The 25,518-nt window shown below is 48.3% G+C and overlaps 1 long non-coding RNA gene across 1 annotated transcript; it reads left to right on the top strand.

The window, feature by feature from the left end:
- The first annotated feature begins 16,200 nt into the window (after window positions 1-16,200).
- Window positions 16,201-23,899, top strand: LOC120997103. The gene is made up of 3 exons (XR_005778088.1): window positions 16,201-16,409; window positions 18,884-18,889; window positions 23,890-23,899. It is a non-coding gene; the product is annotated as an uncharacterized LOC120997103 (long non-coding RNA).
- Window positions 23,900-25,518: the final 1,619 nt, after the last annotated feature.

The following is a 25,518-nucleotide window of genomic DNA, read 5'->3' as shown; positions in this document are numbered from 1 at the left end:
AAGCCACACAGGGCCCCCAGGCTGAAGATTTATCATGGAGACACCAGATTTTATAATATTGTATTATTATATAAAGAGAAGTTGTGTATTTTATGAACTTGTGAAGTCTCTTTAGTGGATGGAGGGCTGTCAGGATGGATGCACCCGACAATCCATCACTGGTTGGGGGTTTTCTGTGGTGTTGGGGCAGTATATAGAGCTCTTACACATTATAGTATATAATGTCGGTAGGATGCTGGCTGTAAGGGACAATGGGCGTGGACCCACTGTGCCATCTATCCAGTTTGACTTTGGGCCAAACCTAAGGGCGGTTCCCTGATTTTCATTATTTAACCCATATACAGGGATCTGGCCTTTGCTGCAGGGAATCAGCCTGGCCGCTACCTCCTTGAGTAGTTCCATGTGGTTGACAGCTGACCCATAGGGGGCAGAGACACCGGTGTGAAGCACCAATACTCATAGAAGATAAACCAAAGTCTGGGCAGGCAGATTTCATATGTATCTGTAAGTCAAGCTGGAGGTCTGGGCTGGCATCAGTGGGTCAGAACAGAGAACTGGCAATGGTCAGGGCAGGCAGCGGACTATCAGAATCGTAAAGCAGGCTGGAGCTCGGTACATGAGCAGAATTTCTGATGATAATCATCCAGTAACTGCCGGATTATAAGACATCCACTGGATTACACATGTGAGCATTAAGCCCTGTTCACACTTTGTTTTTCTCAATGTATTGCCAAAATGTAGGAAAAAGACAAGATTCAAACATATTTAGTGCACGCAAGATTGTGTTAGTGCTAAAAAAAAAAAAATTGAAACAAAATAGCAACAGAGTATACACAGTTGAATGACCCAGACTGTAACCATGACAACCAGAAAGAAAACCTCCATTCTTTACACTGCAGCAGGGGCGTAACTACCATAGCGGCAGACCATGCGACTGCTATGGGGCCCAGGGCAAGAGGGGGCCCAGTCTTAGTTGGGATTATCTCCTCTTCTACTGGAGGTGAAAACTTGGTTAGGACTCCACCCTCTAAAGAAACAACTTTTAGCAAATGAGGCAGTGGAAAAATGGCCAAAGGGTAATTGAAAAGGGTTTAGGCAGAAACCCCTCTGTCCTGTGTGGGGGGCCTGGTGAGATCCTTGCTATGGGGCCCTTACTTCTCTATGTACGCCACTGCACTGCAGGCTGCATCTAGAGAACTGGATCAATATGGTAACGTGTTGATAGGACTCAGCGATGGTCTAAGACCGAATAGCAGGGCCGGACTGAAGTTGGTGGAGGCCCCTAGGCAAAGAATTAAAGGAGGGGTGAGGGAATATACCTAGGCCCTCTCCACTGTATACATTACTCGTATAGAAAGTCACAGGGAGGTTGGTTGGTGGAGGCCTCCCAGATCATGGTGGCTTGGTGGAGGCCCTGTCTGGCCTCTCTGTAATCCAGCCTTGACTATGAACCGTAATGCCCACAAAGGACTCACTCAGTACTTATTTCTATGAGTTTGGGGAACAGTTTTGGCATAGTACGATACCGACGCAGACACAACCGTAGCCACCAGTCTCAACACCAAACTAGGGGGAGGGGGTGAGGTTGGCAATCAAATAGAAATAGAGGTAGAGGGGACAGAGGCTCAAGGGGAGTTTTTTTTAAGAGACAGGACAACTAGGGTCAGACTACCAGCTCAGAAACACAAAGGGCCCATAACCCTTACTAAACACACCGACGACCTCCAAATAATTATTATTTCAAAACGTAGTTTGACTGACACAGAGATGGGGTTGCTGCTACGTAAAGGGCTGTCCTTTGTCCCGGATTGCAAATTCAATCCCTTTAACTGGGTTAAAGATATCAACCTGTTTTTTAGGAGATTGAAATGGACCGGGATCAGTGCCATAAATTGGGTTTTGAAGAGGAGGAGCTAAATGATGTGAGACTCCTAGCTGACCTCCTGGAAGAAGGACAGAGAGCAATAGGTACTGGCCCCTTTACTGAACTGAAATTGCCCTCAAGAAGAAATCCACCTACCAATGACTACTCTCCACTTGACGCCTTCTTAACAGTGGTTACGGACAGACTTAGGTCGTTACGTATACACTGCCAGGACAAGACCAACCTCACCTCAGCAGAATCTCAGGCCTTACGCACCTCGACAAGATGACAAAGACATTGTCATAAAACCTCTGATAAAGGGGGTAACGTGGTGATCCTAGACACGGATACCTATAAAGGAATGTGTCTACAGATCCTGGAGGACAAGGCCTGCTATGCCAGGCTAGATTCAAATCCAACATTGGGCTTCAGGGATGAACCATCGGCACATACAATCAAGCACATGAGAAGGTAAGGGAAGTCCTCAAAGTATACTGGGGAATCCTGAGGTCTGATTCGGATGTTGGGCAGTTTGTCAGAGATTACCCACTCATTACCTACCGACGTGGCTGTAGGGAACGTCTTAGGCCATTTTACTGCACATAGGATGCTGGTGTCAGAGACAGGCCGGGCACATGGCAGTAGAGCTCCTCCACCTCCTGGGTTTAGACTCCATGTTGGGGATATCTGGACATCAGAGGCGAACAATCGCCTGCCTCATCTTTTGACAGAAGAATAAAAGCACTTAGAAATTGGCCTCAACGTCTTGGTAAAACAAAGTTGGAACTTGAGTAGGATGAACCCAAATGAAGAAACCAAAAATTGGCATGAAATCTGCAACAGAAATGAACATCCAGCAGGTTTTATAATCTACACCACATGTCAAATGGACCACGGGGTGTAGGTGAGATTTGTGACATGTCCACCTGCCTGGTGCCTTCATCCACTGCACAAAAATCTGCAGCAATTCTGATACGTGTGGAGCTACCCTTATAACACACTGCCGGCAGCGGTTACATCTCACCCCGGTATACATGCCTTTCTTTCTCCTGTTCTCACCCCTTTGATCTCCAAGCTGGTGTCACGTTTTGGGAGTCCAGATATCAGACACAGATGAGACCATGAACACAGAAATGTGCGATGTGCACAGACCGTTTATTAGTAGAGATGCCAGATGTTTCCTGCATTGCAGTTATAATCGTAGACCGGAACCGGAACCAGGTAAGAGCCATAGCAGAAGAAGACCTCCTGGATGACTGAACTGGAATCATTACTGGTTACATCAGGTAAAATGATCAGTAGATCGGCTCCCGCCTGCCATGGCAGCCCATCAGTGCGCTGCAGTGTCTCCAACGTGGTGCCAGCGGGGGCCTCCAGGTGTTGTGAAGCCTCTGAGGGGCTGCGGTCAATGTACTGCCATTCCACTTGGATATATAGTTATTTTGAGAACGCGGGCGCTGTGTTAGCCATCTAATAATATATATATATGTATTAAACATTTAGCGGGGGTCACATTAAAGGAGCAGCCAGTACATAGTGATAACCTGTCCTCAGGATAGGTCATAAATATGCGACTGGTGGGGGACTGACTCCTGGCTATTCGAAGAGGATGAGGCGCTCGGATGAAGCTGTTACCTCTTCAAGGTCTTCCTTGCAGCGGCTGCGCAGTGTGATTACATGTGATCTACAAGTGATTAGAACAAGGACTTGTAGTTACAGTGCGCCTCCGAGCAGGCCCGTCGCTAACAGACAGGCAAAACAAGCAATTGCTTGGGGCCCCGAGCTGGCCTGGGGCCAAGCAGAGCCGGTGCTTGTTTTGCTGAGTAACTCAGAAGATCCGATGGTATATTCTAACCCCCAGGCGTTCCCATGGTGACAGGGACGCTTGCCTGGGGGTTAGAATATACCATCGGATCTGAGTTTTACGAGCTCAGTGAGATCGTAAAAACTCAAATCCGATGGTATATTCTAACCCCCAGGCGTTCCCATGGTGACAGGGACGCTTGCCTGGGGGTTAGAATATACAGGGCCATGACGCTCACAGCAGTATATTTATAAACTAATCAGTAACTACTTTAACTTTAATCATTGCTCATTGCTGAGCTCTTTACTCTGATTATTTGGATATCGATTCTTACTTTGTCTTAGCTCCGGTAATAGCAGGCAGTGCGGGAGGGCGGCGCTCACTCACTGACGTCACGCGCCTGCTCCTCCCACTAGGCGGCCAGGCGCGTGACGTCAGTGAGTGAGCGCCGCCTGCACTGCCTGCTATTACCGGAGCTAAGACAAAGTAAGATATCCAAATAATCCAAGAGCTCAGCAATGAGCAATGATTAAAGTTAAAGTAGTTACTGATTAGTTTATAAATATACTGCTGTGAGCGTCGGGGAGGGGGATCTGTGGATGGCACTGTAGGGGGATCTGTGGATGGCAGTGCCATCCACAGATCCCCCTACAGTGCCATCCACAGATCCCCCCTCCCCTAAACAGTGCCATCCACAGATCTCCCCCCTAAACAGTGCCATCCACAGATCCCCCCTAAACAGTGCCATCCACAGATCCCCCCTAAACAGTGCCATCCACAGATCCCCCCCTAAACAGTGCCATCCACAGATCTCCCCCCTAAACAGTGCCATCCACAGATCCCCCCCTAAACAGTGCCATTCACAGATCCCCCCTAAACAGTGCCATCCACAGATCCCCCCTAAACAGTGCCATCCACAGATCCCCCCTAAACAGTATCATCCACAGATCCCCTAAACAGTGCCATCATGGCACTGTTTAGGGGAGGGGGGATCTGTGGATGGCACTGTTTAGGGGGGATCTGTGGATGGCACTGTTTAGGGGGGATCTGTGGATGGCACTGTTTAGGGGGGATCTGTGAATGGCACTGTTTAGGGGGGGATCTGTGGATGGCACTGTTTAGGGGGGAGATCTGTGGATGGCACTGTTTAGGGGAGGAGGGATCTGTGGATGGCACTGTTTAGGGGGGGATCTGTGGATGGCACTGTTTAGGGGGGATCTGTGGATGGCACTGTTTAGGGGGATCTGTGGATGGCACTGTTTAGGGGGGAGATCTGTGGATGGCACTGTTTAGGGGAGGGGGATCTGTGGATGGCACTGTTTAGGGGGGATCTGTGGATGGCACTGTTTAGGGGGATCTGTGGATGGCACTGTTTAGGGGGGATCTGTGGATGGCACTGTTTAGGGGGGATCTGTGGATGGCACTGTTTAGGGGGGAGATCTGTGGATGGCACTGTTTAGGGGAGGGGGATCTGTGGATGGCACTGTTTAGGGGAGGAGGGATCTGTGGATGGCACTGTTTAGGGGGAGATCTGTGGATGGCACTGTTTAGGGGGGATCTGTGGATGGCACTGTTTAGGGGGATCTGTGGATGGCACTGTTTAGGGGGATCTGTGGATGGCACTGTTTAGAGGGGGATCTGTGGATGGCACTGTTTAGGGGGGAGATCTGTGGATGGCACTGTTTAGGGGGGATCTGTGGATAGCACTGTTTAGGGGGGATCTGTGGATGGCACTGTTTAGGGGGATCTGTGGATGGCACTGTTTAGAGGGGGATCTGTGGATGGCACTGTTTAGAGGGGGATCTGTGGATGGCACTGTTTAGAGGGGGATCTGTGGATGGCACTGTTTAGAGGGGGATCTGTGGATGGCACTGTTTAGGGGAGGGGGATCTGTGGATGGCACTGTTTAGAGGGGGATCTGTGGATGGCACTGTTTAGGGGAGGGGGTGATCTGTGGATGGCACTGTTTAAATTTCATGCACATTAAATGCAACAGCAGTATTTGCACTGTAAACCTCCTTTTTTATTTATATAAAGTGTGGGTGAACTTAAACTGTATGGCTATACTGTGGTTCCTGTAGGCTTTGCATGCGTAAGGTGGGGAGGGCGTGGAGGGGGGGGGGCCTCCATGTCTATTTTGCTTGGGGCCCCCAAATTCCTTCAAACGGCCCTGCCTCCGAGACGCTGACAGTGTAATCTTACAGAGGAAGTAGAGCTTGCATGAGCGCCAGGAGTCAGACCCCCACCCATCAGATACTGACGGCCTAGTCTGCGGATCGGTCATCAGCATGTACAGGCTGCACAACCCCTTTAATACGTTTTTCCTGAGATCTGGAGATATTTTAATATCGCAGACATTGAAGTGTTGAACGGTTTTGATTTGTTTTTCAGTACTAGAGACTATACACAGACATATTAAAGGGGTACTCCGCTTCTGACAAGCTATCCCGTATTCATTATAGACCACACCGCCCTGACTCCAAGCTGGACACAAAGGATGTCCTTCAAAGCCTTAAAGCCACACAACTTTTGACATGTCAGAGACAAGTAGTGATTGTTGGGGGGTCTGAGCGCCGAGACCCCCACCAATCACTAGAACGAGGGGAGTGAAGTGAATGCATATGACGCACACTTTCTCCTCACTGCAGAGGACGGAATTGAAACGCGTCCATAAACTTTCCATTGAGCTCATCTTGTGCAGTGAGGAGAGCGCACAATATGCTCGCTCTTCTCTCCCCTGGTTCTAGTGGTCGGTGGGGGTCTCAGTGCTTAGACCCCCCACCGATCACAACTTCTGATATATCTCTATGACGTGTCAAAAGTTATGTGGAACGTTAGTGACCCTTTAATAATAGTAGAGCACCCAGACAGATGGGATGACACCGGGGAGGGGGGAGATACAGGTATAATATACCCAGTGTAAAATAATATTAAATACAGAACCTCATTTGGCCACTAGAGGTCAGCACCGTCCACACTATGGACTGCTGTCTGCTTCTCCATCCTGGAAGTTCCCCCCTCTCCTCCGCTGGTCGGTGAGACTGCAGTGCAACGCTTCCCAGAAGGATAAAAAATTATAACTCACTGCTTCCACCCCTTCCATCGCTTCTTATACCGATCTTCATGCTGGTGTCACACCTCAGGTCCATGTCCGGCAGGTGCACAGATATCAGACACTCAAAGAAACAGGAGACCGACCATAGAAAGGCGCCATGTGCACAGACCTTTCATTAGTATAGACAGAGATATTACAGGCACAGGTAGGTTTCCTCCATTGCATCGGGGGTCCGGTTGGCACAGGAACACCTCCATAAATCAGACCCAGGTAAATGCCGGAGCAGACCCCCTGATATTGGCCATGACTTAAAGGGAACCTACGTAAAGAAGAGGACCGGCACTCGCAAATAGAATTTTCACTGCTGTGGTTTATTCAGTCACTTATAAACACATAGTGACGCGTTTCAGCACATGGAAAGTGCTTTCATCAGACCATACAACACACTACTATCATTGTGTCTTATATACATTCAAAAGGTAAAGGGACTGACGTCATGAGATGTAAGGCTCCTCCCACATGGAGGCCGATACAGGTTCAGTTGTGTGCATACCATGGACCATGGGAATCAATGTAAAGCGGTGGAAAAATTCAAGTCCGCTGAAAATCAAACATAAATCAAAGTATAAGCATTATGCATATTATGCAAACGTGATCAAGCATTAGATAAAGCCAGAAATATTGTAATCCCTGTTGAGGCCTCTTGGTTCCACCGTTTGAAGTCGGTGGATCCAGTACGCCTCTCTCTTTAGGAGCATTTTATTCCTATCGCCACCGCGGCGGGGTAATGGTACATTTTCGATCACTTGAAATCGCAGTTGGGATATTGCATGTCTTTTCTCATGAAAATGGTGCGGTAAAGGAAGCAGTAAATTCTCGGTACGAACAGTGGACTTGTGTTTGCTTAATCTGTCTTTGATGCGCATAGAGGTTTCACCCACATAGAGCAAACCACAGGGACATTTGAGGATGTATATGACGTGTTTGCTGTCACATGTGAACATGCCCTTAATTGGGATCTGTTCCCCGGAATGAGGATGTGTAAGATAGGCGCCTTTAATGACACTGGAGCAGTTGTTCCAGTTCAGGCATGGGAACGTGCCCTGACGTGGAGTGGTCAGTGTGGTTTGTCGCAGACTGGGTTTAATGGTGCCTATGTCGGCTCGAATAATTTTATCCCGGATATTGTCTGATCTTTTGAAGCACATCATTGGCGGAGTCTGGAATGCCTCTATCTGGGGGTATGATCTCGAGACTACGTGCCAGTGTTTATTAATAATGCCTCTGATCTTCTGTGTCCATGGGTGATATTTCACCACTAATGGGATGCGGGGTGGTTTATTTGTTTTCTCTTCCTGAGGTTGATCGAGTTTTTTCTTTTGGGTTTCTAGTAGATGTCTGGGGTGGCCTCTATTGAGAAATGTATTGGTCTTCTCTTTCATCCTTGTTTGACAGGTGTCAGGATCCGTGACGATCCTTTTTACACGTTGGTACTGTGAAAAGGGGATACCTTTTTTAATTGCTGGGGGATGACTACTTGTGAAGGTAAGCGAACTATTGCGATCCGTTTCTTTAGTGAATAGATCGGTACACACCGTGCCATCATCACTGCGTATTACCCACGTATCCAAAAAAGATATTTTCCGATGATCAAAGTGCATGGTGAACTGTAGTTCACTCCAAATGGAGTTAAGGTAGAGATTGAACTCCGTGAGGGATCGAACGTGGCCCCGCCACACGCAAAACACGTCATCAATAAATCGACGCCAAAATGTACAATGTTTCAAAAATAAAGGATTCGAATAGACAAATTCACTCTCAAATGATGACATGTAGCTATTTGCGTACGGCGGGGCGACGTTCGATCCCATCGCGGTCCCGCGGCACTGTTGGAAAAAACGTATCTTGAAATAAAAAGTAATTTTTTTCTAGTATGAATTTTAAAAGGGTCAGAAAAAATTCTTTTTGGGGTGCTGTGTGATGGCTGGTGTTGAGCAATCTAGACGCTGCTTCCAGACCTTTGTCATGAGTGATGGAGGTGTAGAGGCTGCACACGTCAAACGTGACGAGTATGCAGTCTCCGTCCATTTTAAGAAGGCGGACCTCACTCAGAAAATGTCCTGTGTCGCGTATATAGGAAGGTGATTGTACAGTCAAAGGTGTGAGGATTTTCTCAAGAAAAATAGCAGGGGGGGAGAGAATTGAATCGGATGAAGCCACTATGGGGCGTCCAGGTGGTCTTGTCATGGATTTGTGAATTTTAGGAAGGGTGTAAAATACCGGCGTGATTGGGTGCTGATTTATTAAAAATTCACATAGTTTATGGTCAATAAGACCTTCTTCTCTGGCCCCTGTCACTATTTTCTGCAGTATGTCTTTGATAGAGTATACTGGGTCCGACTGTAAGGTTTTATATGTGTCAATGTCATGTAATTGACCTAGGATCTCGGATATATAATACTCTTTATCGAGAATTACCAGCCCCCCCCCCCTTGTCTGCTGGTTTAAATACAAGGGATTTATCATCAAGTAGATGGTTCAATGCATGTTTCTCTTCTGAAGTTAAGTTGTGTCTTATGTGTAAATGACCCTGTCTACAATGTCGCAACAAAGTATTGACATCACGTTGAACTAAACTGGCAAAAGTTTCCACAAGATAGATTAAGCAAACATAAGGGCTCTTTCACACCTGCGTTCTTGTCTTCCGGCATAGAGTTCCGTCGTCGGGGCACTATGCCGGAAGAATCCTGATCAGGATTATCCTAATGCATTCTGAATGGAGAGAAATCCGTTCAGGATGCATCAGGATGTCTTCAGTTCCGGAACGGAACGTTTTTTGGCCGGAGAAAATACCGCAGCATGCTGCGCTTTTTGCTCCGGCCAAAAATCCGGAACACTTGCCGCAAGGCCGGATCCGGAATTAATGCCCATTGAAAGGCATTGATCCGGATCCGGCCTTAAGCTAAACGTCGTTTCGGCGCATTGCCGGACCCGACATTTAGCTTTTTCTGAATGGTTACCATGGCTGCCGGGACGCTAAAGTCCTGGCAGCCATGGTAAAGTGTAGCGGGGAGCGGGGGAGCAGTATACTTACCGTCCGTGCGGCTCCCCGGGCGCTCCAGAGTGACGTCAGGGCGCCCCACGCGCATGGATCATGTGATCGCATTGGACACGTCATCCATGCTCATGGGGCACCCTGACGTCATTCTGGAGCGCCCCGGGAGCCGCACGGACTGTAAGTATACCACTCCCCCGCTCCCCACTACTACTATGGCAACCAGGACTTTAATAGCGTCCTGGCTGCCATAGTAACACTGAACGCATTTTGAAGACGGTTCCGTCTTCAAATGCTTTCAGTACACTTGCGTTTTTCCGGATCCGGCGTGTAATTCCGGCAAGTGGAGTGCACGCCGGATCCGGACAACGCAAGTGTGAAAGGGGCCTATGTCCACTGTTCGTACCGAGAATTTACTGCTTCCTTTACCGCACCATTTTAATGAGAAAAGACATGCAATATCCCAACTGCGATTTCAAGTGATCGAAAATGTGCCATTACCACGCCGCGGTGGCGATAGGAATAAAATGCTCCTAAAGAGAGAGGCGTACTGGATCCACCGACTTCAAACGGTGGAACCAAGAGGCCTCAACAGGGATTACAATATTTCTGGCTTTATCTAATGCTTGACCACGTTTGCATAATATGCATAATGCTTATACTTTGATTTATGTTTGATTTTCAGCGGACTTGAATTTTTCCACCGCTTTACATTGATTCCCATGGTCCATGGTATGCACACAACTGAACCTGTATCGGCCTCCATGTGGGAGGAGCCTTACATCTCATGACGTCAGTCCCTTTACCTTTTGAATGTATATAAGACACAATGATAATAGTGTATTGTATGGTCCGATGAAAGCACTTTCCATGTGCTGAAACGCGTCACTATGTGTTTATAAGTGACTGAATAAACCACAGCAGCGAAAATTCTATTTGCGAGTGCCGGTCCTCTTCTTTACATTGTTTACTGGGACGCCGACCTATTGACACGTGCACCGCAACCATCACAAAGCAGTGCCGACCCTTATCTTCAATATTCTTAAAGAGAACCTGTCACCTGGATTTTGGGTATAGAGCTGAGGACATAGGTTGCTAGATCACTGCTAGCACATCCACAATACTCCGTCCCTATAGCTCTGTGTGCTTTTATTGTGTATAAAAACCGATTTGATCCATATGTAAATTAACCTGAGAAGAGTCAGAGCTTGAAAATCTGACTCTTCTCTGGTCACACAAGATATGACTCTTTTATGTTAATTTGCATAAAAGGCGGGAAGTACAAAAATGCATAATACTTATTGAATTCGTCTGCAAATGAAATTAAAAGTGTAATTTATATGTTTAGGGGAACACAATGAACATTTAGAAACGCTCAGTGAGGGTAGCGTAGTAGAGGTGACAGGTTCCCTTTAATTGATCCGTTCAGAAAGCCCTAGGTGGCCTGTTTTTTTAATTTTTGCAGAAAGAATTGCTCTTTCTAATAGCACCATTTTATACGGCACCACAGTATTATGGGTCTTGTTTTTACAGCATCCCCATGAGGTAACTGACATGTTAAGTTCTTGCTCCGGGTCAGTACGATTACAGCAATACCACATTAATATCGTTTTTGTAGTTGAATACTTAAAAATATATATCATGTCATATTCTGACCGCCATAACTTGAGATTTATATCTACGGAGCTGCGTGAAGGCTCATTTTTTATGGCTGATCTTGTAGTTTTTACTCATTTTGGGGTGTGTGACTTCTGGATCACTTTTTATAAAAAAAATTGAACCGACCAAACAACAGCAAATCGGCCATTTTGATTCCTTCCGGTTACACTGTTCGGGATGAATACTTGGGTATTTTATTAGTTCAGGAATTTTGCGATGCGGCAAGGATAATGATCTTTATTTTATTTTTTTTAATATTTAAAACTTTTTTAACATCTCTTTTAAGTCCCCCTAGAAGACTTTAACAAGCAATCATCTGCACCATAGACTGCAATGACTTACTACTGCAGTCTATGGGAGAATCAGTGTACGCCACGAGCAGGGCCAGGTAGGAACAGTGCTGTGGCAGGCCTCAGTCTTCAGAAGGCACACAAATGCCGTGATCACAATTGAACACAGCCTCTGAGGGGTTAAAAATCCATTCAACAATTGTAAAATAGCAGGCACCAGGCGACTGTTGAGCGGGCACTAACTTTAAAGACACCACATGTAAGCCTGATGTCATGAATGGGTTAAAGTCTAATACATAAAAGACTAAAAATCTAATCCATTTCATCAAATAAAATCTTGACCGCACTCGGCTCGTGGTCGTACAGAACGTCTGCAGTTATTTCTCTGGATCACGGATCCTACGAGGAGCTCAGTGCTGTAACAGGGTCAGGGCTCAGAATGGTGGTGGGGGGCGGACGTGTGCTGTCTCCTCAAAGTCTACAGAAGACGTCCTGCCTCCTCTCCAAAGCCCGATTCCTTAAGATGTGTCACATGACAGGATAAGCTTTCTAACTCTAAAATCATTGACTGTGCAGTGATCCCGGCCGGTCAGCATACAGAGAGGCGACCCCGCGGCCGGTCATCATACAGAGAGGCGACCCCGCGGACATCCCGGCCGGTCAGCATACAGAGAGGGGACCCCGCGGCCGGTCATCATACAGAGAGGCGACCCCGCGGACATCCCGGCCGGTCAGCATACAGAGAGGGGACCCCGCGGCCATCCCGGACGGTCAGCATGCAGAGAGGCGACCCCGCGGACATCCCAGCTGGTCAGCATACAGAGCGGCGACCCCGCGGACATCCTGGCCGGTCAGCATACAGAGAGGCGACCCCGTGGACATCCTGGCCGGTCAGCATACAGAGAGGCGACCCCGTGGACATCCTGGCCGGTCAGCATACAGAGAGGCGACCCTGCGGCCATCCTGGCCGGTCAGCATACAGAGAGGCGACCCCGTGGACATCCTGGCCGGTCAGCATACAGAGAGGCGACCCCGCGGCCATCTCGGCCGGTCAGCATACAGAGAGGCGACCCCGCGGCCATCCCGGCCGGTCAGCATGCAGAGAAGCGACCCCGCGGACATCCCGGCCGGTCAGCATACAGAGAGGCGACCCCGCGGACATCCTGGCCGGTCAGCATACAGAGAGGCGACCCCGCGGACATCCTGGCCGGTCAGCATACAGAGAGGCGACCCCGCGGCCGGTCATCATACAGAGAGGCGACCCCGCGGACATCCCGGCCGGTCAGCATACAGAGAGGGGACCCCGCGGCCATCCCGGACGGTCAGCATGCAGAGAGGCGACCCCGCGGACATCCCAGCTGGTCAGCATACAGAGCGGCGACCCCGCGGACATCCTGGCCGGTCAGCATACAGAGAGGCGACCCCGTGGACATCCTGGCCGGTCAGCATACAGAGAGGCGACCCCGTGGACATCCTGGCCGGTCAGCATACAGAGAGGCGACCCTGCGGCCATCCTGGCCGGTCAGCATACAGAGAGGCGACCCCGTGGACATCCTGGCCGGTCAGCATACAGAGAGGCGACCCCGCGGCCATCTCGGCCGGTCAGCATACAGAGAGGCGACCCCGCGGCCATCCCGGCCGGTCAGCATGCAGAGAAGCGACCCCGCGGACATCCCGGCCGGTCAGCATACAGAGAGGCGACCCCGCGGACATCCTGGCCGGTCAGCATACAGAGAGGCGACCCCGCGGACATCCTGGCCGGTCAGCATACAGAGAGGCGACCCCGCGGACATCCTGGCCGGTCAGCATACAGAGAGGCGACCCCGCGGACATCCTGGCCGGTCAGCATACAGAGAGGCGACCCTGCAGCCATCTCGGCCGGTCAGCATAAAGAGAGGCGACCCTGCGGCCATCATGGCAAGTCATTGCAGCGATCCCAGCCGCTCTCTGTACAGATAGGTCACCATACGATGATCACGATTGGTCACGGTCTGTGCTCCCTGCGCTACTGATCCCACCGACCGCAGACTTCACACAGATCCAGGGCCTATGAGTTGAACAAGCAAAGGCCAAATATCTCCCAGAATCCAACACACAGCAGCTCAACTGGGGGCCATCATACCTACGAGAGACGGAGAAGATGTGGTCAGTAACACAACATGATCCATCACCAATCAGGAGTGGAAACGTTTTTTCAAAAACTACTACTATGGAAGGACGATGCTAGAGCGGAGAGAGAAACGCGCTCCTGGTGAGGCTGTATTACACCGGCAGACCATCCAGGCGAGTGTTCCTGCCTGGCAATCGCCTGCTTGTAGTTACTGTTATCACATGCAGTGATCTCCTCCACAGTATGCCATCTCATACAGGATCATTGCCAGCAGTAGACCACGATTAGCACGATCTGCCACCAGCAAATTATGATTTTTAATCCAGCTAAAAGATTGCAATTTCTCCTCCATCGTGTAATCGGTGGCAGTATTACACAGGCAGATCATCGCTAATGAGCGTTCCTGGTCAGCAATGATCTGGCCGACAATCGTCTGGTGTAATACCGTCTTAAGAGACCGCTACAGTCCAGAGCGGGAATTACATTATTGTTCTGGACTTTCATATTAAATGAAAGTGAGAAAGGGTTAACTCTCAGATGCTACATGACCCCCTTCCCATTTGGAAAATTTGCCCTTGATCCAATATGGCAGCTTTCAAGATCTGCAAAATACGGATGCAGTCCATGCGCAGTCCGCATTTTTTCAATGATCAATTGACTTCCATGGTTCGCATTTTGCACACCAGAACAGGACATGTTGTACAATTTGCAGAATGGACACAGGAACACGGACACGTGCACAAGGCCTTGGTCTGACTCGCCAGTAGGGCCAAATATTCAGACAGTCAAATCGGACCGTACTCCTAGAGATGGCCAGTGCACGCCCAATGGAGCCGGGTCCACTGACTCCCAATGAAGGATCAAAAAAGGTAAATGAAGGCAGCACATGGTCTTCATCACCAAGTAGAAGGAAAACTTTAATCCACAGCGATGACATCCCGTGAGGCAAGGTTTCACTGAGGCCAAAACGTTGTGCCACTGGATATGATCACCATGGAGTAAGGTTTTCCCTCCACTCGGCAATGAAGATCCCGTGCTGCCTGCCTTATCCCCAGCAGGGCCGGTCAGGTGGAGCGATGGGCCAGTTACCCCACGAGACGATGCAGCCGTCTCACTTCTTATGGTCACTCTGCAGCGTACTCAAGTTGTGTGTAGTAGGTGTTTCTGGGTGATGTAGTGCAATATACACTAACCTGGTACAGCTGACTCTCTGCAAGGGCAGGTATAGGTAGAAATAGTTCGTGACGCCAGTGCCAAGTAAACGGTGGCACGCCGTTTGCGGATGCAGGAATAAATTGAGGAAACGTAGTATTAAACCAGAACTCCAACTTTAGTAGTTTTTCAAGCAGAGACAATAATGGAAATGCAGTTCCTTGGCATACAGTCGATTTTGCAATTCGGTCGATGCAGGCAATTCAGTTACAGCAGGGTAATTACAGAGTGTTGAACACAGGACTTGCAGTACAGGAGCTTGCACTCTAATCCTGTCTGATCCTGGAATATAGCATATCTTCACCAAGGCCCATTAACCTAAGTCTGGCTTTATATCCTTGGCTATGGCTTTTATAAGTACCTCCTCTGTCTTTCTGAGTACCTCTGGCTTTCCTGATCTTTGCTTCTGTCCCTCTCAGCTTCCTCAGGCTCTAGAAACTTCTGAGCTGTGGTCTAGACTGACTTCTGCACTCCACACTAGATCAGGTTACACTGACTTTCCCTTCCTTGTCTGGGCCTTATATAAACTAGGGCTCCCTAGCTCCCTCTAATGCCTAAGAGCTGGAATGACACCCCTAGCCGGCCTGTACTTGCAAGTTTCATAGCAACAGGGAAATACATGCATTACATTACATGACATTTTATAAAACTGACATATACCAACTTCCCCATAATTAAGGAGGGACGACAGCACACCAAGTGACCTTTGGTAGTGACGGGTATTACAGTCCCCATACACTACAACTCACTCTATGGGTCCCGTCCACACTGAACCATCCATCTGCTTCCACTCTCCTCCTTCCTTTTTCAGGCCGACCCAGTAGTCCCCGGTCAGGTTAGAGAGAGTCTTTATATCTTCCTGTGAAGAAAAACAAGTGCATCATACAGAGTGATGTAACACCCCTCATCCATCCGTGGCCCCCTAACAGAAATGGGACCAAGTTGTTTTTACACTACCCCCAATCCACAGAGGCCTAATGAATCTGACCTCCCCCTCTCCACATCACAGGTGAGGCCAAGCAGATCTGATGTCCCCTTCCCCCACAGCAGAAGAGGAACCAAGGGCATTTGACCCTCTTAATTCACCGATACTGTAGAGACCAGGTAGATGTATGGAGTGTATACATCAGTGAATGGGGGACTGCTGAATGGGGTTAATAACTACAGTGAAGGGCCTAGCTGTCTGGGCAACCCCACAGATCATCTATAACAGTGTCATCCACAGATCCCCCATCACAGTGCGTCATCCATGCTGTGGCCGGCAGCGCCCATTGCGGGCGGCGGGGTGTCACGCGACACACCCGCGCGGCCGCGACGACGACACACTTGTCGAGGGGTGTCGCGTGACGACGACACACTTGTCGCGGGGTCACGATCCTCCGCCCCCTACACACGTATACTCCGCCCCCACCATGCCTCTTTTACACCACCCATGCCTCTTTCGCCATAGCTACTAATGGACGACGACGACACACTTGTCGTCGTCCCGCGACGACTACGACGGCACACGACTACGACGACTACGATGTATACTCCGCCCCCACCTTGCCTCGACAACTACGACGACACACTCGTAGTTATTAACCCCTTTCTTGAGGTCATGCCACAGCATCTCAATCGGGTTGAGGTCAGGACTCTGACTGGGCCACTCCAGAAGGCGCAAAATGTCTTGATAAACTTGGGAATTCATTTTTTATTCGATTATAGCAATCCGTCCAGGCCCTGACGCAGCAAAGCAGTCCCAAACCATGATGCCCCCACCACCATACTTCACAGTTGGGGTGAGGTTTTGATGTTGGTGTGCTGTGCCTCTTTTTCTCCACACATTAGTGTTGTGTGTTTCTTCCAAACAACTCAACTTTGGTTTCATCTGTCCACAGAATATTTTGCCAGTACTGCTGTGGAACATCCAGGTGCTCTTGTGCAAACTGTAAACGTGCCTCAATGTTTTTTTTGGACAGCAGTGGCTTCCTCTGTGATATCCTCTCATGACATCCATTATTGTTTAGTGTTTTACGTATCGTAGATTCGCTAACAGGGATGTTAGCATATGCCAGAGACTTTTGTAAGTCTTTAGCTGACACTCTAGGATTCTTCTTCACCTCATTGAGCAGTCTGCGCTGTGGTCTTGCAGTTATCTTTACAGGACAGCCACTCCTAGGGAGAGTAGCAGCAGTGCTGAACTTTCTCCATTTATAGACAATTTGTCTTACCGTGGACTGATGAACAGCAAGGCTTTTGGAGATACTTTTATAACCCTTTCCAGCTTTATGCAAGTCAACAATTCTTAATCGTAGGTCTTCTGAGAGCTCTTTTGTGCGAGGCATCATTCACATTAGGCAATGCTTGTGAAAAGCAAACCCAGAACTGGTGTGTGTTTTTTATAGGGCAGGGCAGCTGTAACCAACACCTCCAAACTCATCTCATTGATTGGACTCCAGTTGGCTGACACCTCACTCCAATTAGCTCTTGGAGATATAATTAGTCTAGGGCAGTGATAGGCAAACTGCGGCTCTCCAGCTGTTGCAAAACTACAACTCCCACCATGCCCTGCTGTAGGCTGAAAGCTGTAGGCAGTCTTTGCATGCTGGGAGTTGTAGTTCTGCAACAGCTGGAGAGCCGCAGTTTGCCTATCACTGGTCTAGGGGTTCACATACTTTTTCCACCTGCACTGTGAATGTTTACATGGTGTGTTCAATAAAAACATGGTAACATTTAATTATTTGTGTGTTATTAGTTTAAGCAGACTGTGATTGTCTATTGTTGTGATTTAGATGAAGATCAGATCACATTTTATGACCAATTTGTGCAGAAATCCATATCATTCCAAAGGGTTCACATACTTTTTCTTGCAACTGTAGATGAAATATACCCGTGTGAAGCCGGGTTGTTCTGCTAGTCTCATATATATATATATATATATATATAGAGAAGAAAAAGTCCAGTGGGAGCACCAGCCAGCATGTGGGTGCAAGGTCCAACGTAGGGTAACGGCAATCCCCAATGGTATAGAGAACAAAGAAGTAGGACTGCACTCCAAGATAGTGATAAAATCAGCAAGTGGTTTATTCACCCATAATATGGCAAGTCTTGCGACGTTTCGGCTCACAAGAGCCTTCCTCAAGCCTTGAGGAAGGCTCTTGTGAGCCGAAACGTCGCAAGACTTGCCATATTATGGGTGAATAAACCACTTGCTGATTTTATCACTATCTTGGAGTGCAGTCCTACTTCTTTGTTCTCTATATATATATATATATATATATATAAAAACTCGTTTCTGTCTGGACGTCTGTCTGTTCTTTATGCACGACCAAACAACTGGACCGATCTTCACCAAATTTGGCACACATGTACATCAGGTGTTCGGGAAGGTTTTAGGTCTCAGCTTTCTAGGACGTACAGTTCATGAGATATTCCCCCAACAATGCTAATATGGCACAATCACATGACCTGTATTAGCCAATAGAAGCCTGCAGGTCATTCTCATATCCCAACTGCCATACACACGGTCACATGACCCTTATCAGCCAATACAAAATCGCAGGGCCTTAGTCTCCACATACACACAGTTTTACACCAGTTTCCATAACAACCCAGCCATTTTTCTTCACTGCTGTAGGTCACATTTAAAGGAGCAGGGTGCTGTAGATGACACTGTTAAGGGAGTGGAGTGCTGTGGAGGTCACAGTTAAGGGGATGGTCCGCTATGGAGGTCACAGTTAAGGGGATGGTCCGCTATGGAGGTCACAGTTAAGGGGCAGAGTGCTGTAGAGGTCACGGTTAAGGGGATGGTCCGCTATGGAGGTCACAGTTAAGGGGCAGAGTGCTGTAGAGGTCACTGTTAAGGGAGCGAGTTATTGTGGAAATCACATGGCATTTAATGAGGTATATGACAAATCAGGAGTCGCATGTGAAGACGTCTTTGCCTGTGTGAGGATGTGTGATGTGGAGGCAGGGGAATGTGCCATGATGTTGTGTCCTGAGGAAGATATGTCTAGGTGGATGTATATGGCTACCTCTGTCAGCTTTGACAAGTTTGTCCTTAAGATTAGGTGCTCTTTTTAGACACATGAGGGGTGGAACTTGAAAGGATTGGATAGTAGGGTAGGCATTTTTTAGAAAAGGCCAATGTTTTTTGATAGTTTGTTTGATTTTTGGTATGAGGGGGTGGTACGTGTGGACAAAGACTTGCAGAGCATCATTCTAATCCCAATTACCAGGATGAGAATTACAACAAAAACTACTACTCCTCCCATCAGGATGGTCCTTGTACTGGATGTCAGGTGGCAAATCTGAAAGAGAAGATTAGACTGATGATGTCACCAGTTCTGGGGTGTGACTTGTGTATAGCACCGAGCTTTCTGACGGTTAGGCCCTATGTCTGGGGTATCCCTTGCCCCATATGAGGTTTTTACGATATATGTCCCTTTAAGGGTCCATTCACACGTCCGAGGTTCATTGCGGATCCGCAATACACCCGGCCGGCACCCGCCATAGAGCTGTCTATTCTTGTCTGCAGCTGCGGACAAGAACAGGACATGCTCTATTTTCTTGCAGAGCTGCGGCCCGGAAGTTCGGGGCCGCTGCACGGAAATGCAGATGTGGACAGCACACTATGTGCTGTCCGCATCCTTTCCGTCCTCATAGAGAATGAATGGGTCCGCACCCGTTCCGCAAAATTGCTGAACGGATGCAGACCCATTTGCTGACGTGTGAATGGAGATTTATAGAGTAAGTAGTCGTGACGCCAGTTGCAGTTACGTAACAAGGACATGGAGTCCCCTTTAAGGATGGTGGTGTTGATACCCAGTGTAGGAAAGTCGGAGTGGTGTAGGCGGGCCTACAATGTCCCTGAAAGTGTTGTATGCACATTACATGGTGCTCCTACCTGGATATCCTTGGATTCCAGACGTGGTTGTCCGCTGCAGTGCAAAAAGGGATGAATAACTATGGTGATGGAGAAATAATTGAGTACAGACTTGTAGTAACGTTGAACACAGCTTTACTTGCCTAAACGATAATCCCAACAGTTTACAGACTAGGTCTTGGTTTTCAGCAGCTTTGGCATGGAGTTCAGTATATGCATGCCATGGCTGCCAGAGCATGTGTCTGCTCACTGTTTCCATCTCTCTGATTCTTCCCAGCAGGCACACCAAACACAGTAGGTCTGCTCCATCATGGCAGCAGCATTGTCCCCCCAAATACCCTTCCACAATTTCTCCCCCCACCCAGACTTGCAGTACAGGAGCGAAGGGGTGCTGAAGGTTTTATCTTCTGCTGCTGTCTTGGCTTCTAGCCTGCAGCTGGTTCTTATAGAGTGAAGGAGCTGTAGTTATGTGACCATGATGTCAGGGCAGGTCCTTTACCTAACAAGGGAAACTGCACTGACGATGCAGGACTGGCATTATCAGCGCAGTTCTGTTACTGACAGACCGGCCCTCTAGAAGATGCCACACGGTACTGCTGAACACATGGGCACTATCGCCACCCCTGCTGCACAAACGTATCCCGGCGTGCAGCTGAACTTTTTTTTTGCTTCTCCTCTTCATCATCTACATCCCTCCTACTAGAGCAGAAATCCTCAGCCCACTGCTTTGGGCTGGTATAACTGCAGGACCACCAAGGTCAGCTTATGCAGAAACCATTTAATACATAAAAAAATATGTAATTGCCCCAAAAATGAAGAGAATTCACAAACTGTTTTGATTTAAAATCTATGATTTTGTGGATACAGCTGCTATGTCATGTTATGGATCTCCATGGTAACAGACTACAAACCCGTGTAGTCAGACCATGCTCTCTGCCATCTATCCTATATGTATTCCTAATCTACTGAATGTATGTAGAATACAGATGGAAGGGAATATACCCGCAGGATCCGACTGCACAGTTTGTAGTCTGCTGTCATGGAGATAAATAGACTTACATAGGAGCTGTAGACAAAATGTTTTTGGGAGACAGTGTCATCTCTTCACCCTCTGGACGCTCGTACTCTCCATAGTAATATATACTTACAAGAAAAATAAAGTGAACCTCTTGGAATGGCTTGGATTTCTGCACTGATTACCAATTATTAGAGAATCACCATGTGACTAATGACACACGAAGAGTTGGACCATTCACGTCTTTTATTGACCACATTGAGGAAACATTCTCAGTGCAGAGAGAAAAAGTAAGTGAACCCCTGTATTAATTACTTCCCCCATCAGCTAAATAGCAAAAGCCGTTCAGTGAAGGAGATGAAAATGGTACTTGATTTACATGTGATTTGCCCAATAAAAGGCACACAAAGCTTGGTTACTGACAAATCTATTCTCAAGAAAGACAGGTCGGTGTGAAGCATCTCTTGATGCAAACAGCCTTCAGAAGACATGTCATAGGGATGCATGAGGCTGGAGAAAGGCTACAAAAGCTAAAGACCCGGGTGTACATCAATGTGTGGTTACAGAAATTCTCTACAAATGCAGAGAATCCAGGACTGCAGCTACTCTCCCCAGGAGTGGGCGTCCTGATGAGATCAGTCCAAGAACACAACGGACAATCCTGAAAGAGGTGAGAAAGAACCCAAGGGTAACCACAGAAGACCCACAGAGGACTCTGCACACTGCAAAAACCTCTGTCCATGTGTCCACTAGGAGAAAAAAACTTTTCTTGCACCTGGATGTTATGAGCAGACACTAATAGGGCTAGACAAATAACGGTGGTATTGTGAATCAACACTTTACCAGGCGTGTATTATCTGTCTAAGGAAGAGAAAAATCAGGGCTCAGAGGGGCTCGAGGTAAAGCGCCGCTCCCTGGGATTCTTAAAATAAACAGATGTGATTTGTTTAAGGCTACTTTCACACTAGCGTTTTTCTTTTCCGGCATAGAGTTCCGTCACAGGGGCTCAATACCGGAAAAGAACTGATCAGGCATATCCCCATGCATTCTGAATGGAGAGCAATCCGTTCAGGATGCATCAGGATGTCTTCAGTTCAGTCATTTTGACTGATCAGGCAAAAGAGAAAACCGTAGCATGCTACAGTTTTATCTCCGGCAAAAAAAACTGAAGACTTGCCAGAATGCCGGATCTGGCATTTTTTTTTGCATAGGAATGTATCGGAATGCCGGATCCGGCCTTTCGGTCTGCGCATGCGCAGACCAAAAAGAATGTGAAAAAAGTAAATGCCGGATCCGTTTTGCCGGATGACACCTGAAAGACGGATCCGGCATTTCAATGCATTTTTAAGACTCATCATGATCCTGATCAGTCTTACTAATGCCATCAGTTGGCATACGTTTTGCCGGATCTCTCTGCTGCAAGTGTGAAAGTAGCCTAAGAAAAGGCAAGTCAGTACACCGTGTGTGTTTTCTATGCCCCTCAGTCGTGTGTAAGACGATGGATAATTGGTGTATGATACACTTATGAGCGAATGGAATGAAAACAGTCGTATAGCAGAAAAATAAAGTAGGTGAAGAGTTGTATAAGGACATGGACATTAATCTCCCGAACCTGTGGGATTAGATTAAAATGTACAGCAAAACCACTTGATGGCATAAAATCTGTTTCACGTCAAATAAAACCATAGGGTATGTTAAGTGGAAGGCTGGCCGAAGGTTAGCCTGGATCTGTGGGAGGCGCCGGTGCCTTTATGGACGGCACAGCTCACAGGGGAATCACGGCGGCGGGTCACGTGCATCAACACTTCTGGGTCAGGTGATGTCCGTTACGAGCTCTCCACGAGACGGCGGCGGGTCATGTGCATCGTCACTTCTGGATCAGGTGATGTCCGTTACGAGCGCTCCACGAGACGGCGGCGGGTCACGTGCATCGTCACTTCTGGGTCAGGTGATGTCCGTTACGAGCGCTCCAAGAGACGGCGGCGGGTCACGTGCATCGTCACTTCTGGGTCAGGTGATGTCCGTTACGAGCGCTCCACGAGACGGCGGCGGGTCACGTGCATCGTCACTTCTGGGTCAGGTGATGTCCGTTACGAGCGCTCCACGAGACGGCGGCGGGTCACGTGCATCTTCACTCCTGGGTCAGGTGATGTCCGTTACGAGCGCTCCACGAGACGGAGGGTTTGCAGAAGCCGGGCTCTCCCACTTCTACTACAAGTGTTCTGGAGGATTTGTGATCGCACCTTTTGGGTTTGTGGAGCTGGGTTTGGGAAGGTGAGGGAGGGAGGATCTATTTTGGAGGTATTTTCACAGGCATACGTTGTCTCTATTTCGTAGACTAGTTCCATACGTCATACGGTCAGTTTTCCACAATTCCTATTCTTATACTTTACCTGCCACGTCTGCAGGTACGTTAGACTGCAGTATTCGTTTATAATTCATCTGTCACGTCGCAGATTCAAAATCGGGCTCGCTTTTTCATACGTCAGTGGAAACGACTAACATACTTCGTGTCGGCCTTGTTGGCATTCGCATACATTCCAAACACGCTGCATGGTGAGGGGGGGGTAAGTCTGTCACCTTGTCTGCTTAGCACTTGGGCAGCAGGGCGCATGTAGCACAATTTGTTTGGTTGTTTCAGTGGTCATGTCTCAGCCTTCTGACATTGAGGAGTTTGCGTCCTTGCCTCCATCCCCAGGCAGAGGGTCCGAACAAGGCAGCATCCCATCCCTTAGGTCATGGACAGTGCCAAAGCTGACGGCTGAACTTGTAAGAAGAGGCATTCTGTTGGGGGCTACTGCCAGAAAGGAGGAACTGTTCCCTAGTGCAGCGCCAGCTAGGCCTTCCACGTGCAACGACAACACTTCCATTAACACTTCGTTGGTGCAGATTCATGCAGTGTTGAACACTATCACGACTTCCATTCAGGATTTACAAACCCGGATGGAGGTGATGGAGAAGCGTCGTGACCCCCTCAGGTGGTCTGGCCTGCTGGTGATGCGGCACCTCCGGCTGCGGTGGCAGGTACCATACCTACTTCACTGGCAGCAGCTAATCCTATACAGGGTGGGGGGTACCTTCGGTGGCGCCAGTTTATTTTGTCAGGCCAAATATTAAGAAGGATATTTTGGAGGGCAAGGATGTCAATTTGGCAGCCTTGTTAATAGCGTCCCATGACGTGGCGGAGAACAAAGCCATCGCCTGTGGTGAGGTGTCGTGGTACTCAAGACCAAAGATCCCAGGCTTAGTCGCCAGCTGTCACTGGCTGAATTCGTGCTGGCTTTTAGTCTTTTTAGGGATGTGTTGTGTTCCACCAGGCCCCACAGGAGAGAAGAACTTGACACTTACCTTTATAGGGTGGTGGATATGGCAAATAAGTATAGGGGTTCTGCAAAAAAAAAGCACAGGCGCCTGTTGATTTACAAGTGCTTTTGTAAGTTTTCAAGCAGTTAAATATTCCGGTTGCTGACCACAAGACAGAGGGCCCTGCAGAAGTGATCACGTTTTTAGGGATCTCCTTAAATTCACGCAAGATATCGGCTAGTCTGCCCCAAGAGAAGCTTGACAGGATCAAATCAGGTGTTCGTTCCTTGGTTATTTCATAGGTTTGCACTAAGAGAGAGGTAAAGTCCCTGTTGGGCATGGTAAATTTTGCTATGAGGATCATTCCTCAGGGTAGATCGTTCATTTCCAGATTGTTGGTTTTATTGCAGGAAACTCATGATTGGACGCATCAGTTCATCTAAATGCTAATGCCCGGGCAGATCTGTTCATGTGGGACAGATATCTGAGCGGGTGGAATGGCATTTCGATGTTTTCAGATGCGGCAGCCTCGGTAGGTTTCGCTGCCATATTTGGCTCAGATTGGTTGGCCGGCTTATGGCCCACGGAGGTACAACAGATGCCAGGTTTTTCCCAGACTTCGGCATTGTTTGAGATTTATCCTATCATAGCTGCTGCTGTAGTTTGGGGGCAAAGGTGGTCGAATCACACGGTGGTTTTCCACACTGACAACATGGCGACTGCAGACATCATTAACAAAGGTAGATCCAAATCCTTACTCTTCATGTCTTTCATGCGCAGATTGACCTGAATAGCTCTGGAGCAGGGGTTTCATTTTCATGCTTTGTTTGTGGAAGGGGTGAGCAATGTTTCGGCCGATGCTTTGTCTCGTTTTGATTTTTCACGTTTTTTCTTACAGAATCGAGGCGGATACAGTGGGCACCCCGATACCGGACTGGCGGCTGCTGGTATTGGACTAGAATCTCTGATGGTGGTCGCTAGTTCTATCATTACAAAATCTTGTCCAGCAGTACCTTGAGGGTGTACCGCAGAGCGTGGGAGGTTTTCTCCAAATTTCGGGTGACTTGTCCTAGGGGTGATACCGGTCAGGTCAAATACATGGTGGCCTTCGTGTCATACTGTCACTCTGTTCTGGCCCTATCTCAAAACACGATCAGGAGGCTATATTTGGTGGGGGTGCAGCATTTTTGGGCGCTTCAGGATCCGGACAGAGCTTCCATATTTGCTGCACACCCGATCAAGGCCATCCTCAGGGGTATACAGAAGAGTCAGGTCACGGTCAAG

Source organism: Bufo bufo, chromosome 4 (assembly GCF_905171765.1).
Source record: "Bufo bufo chromosome 4, aBufBuf1.1, whole genome shotgun sequence".
NCBI lineage: Eukaryota > Metazoa > Chordata > Amphibia > Anura > Bufonidae > Bufo > Bufo bufo.
Note: the sequence above shows the minus strand (reverse complement) of the source record. Positions and strands in the feature narration are given on the sequence as shown.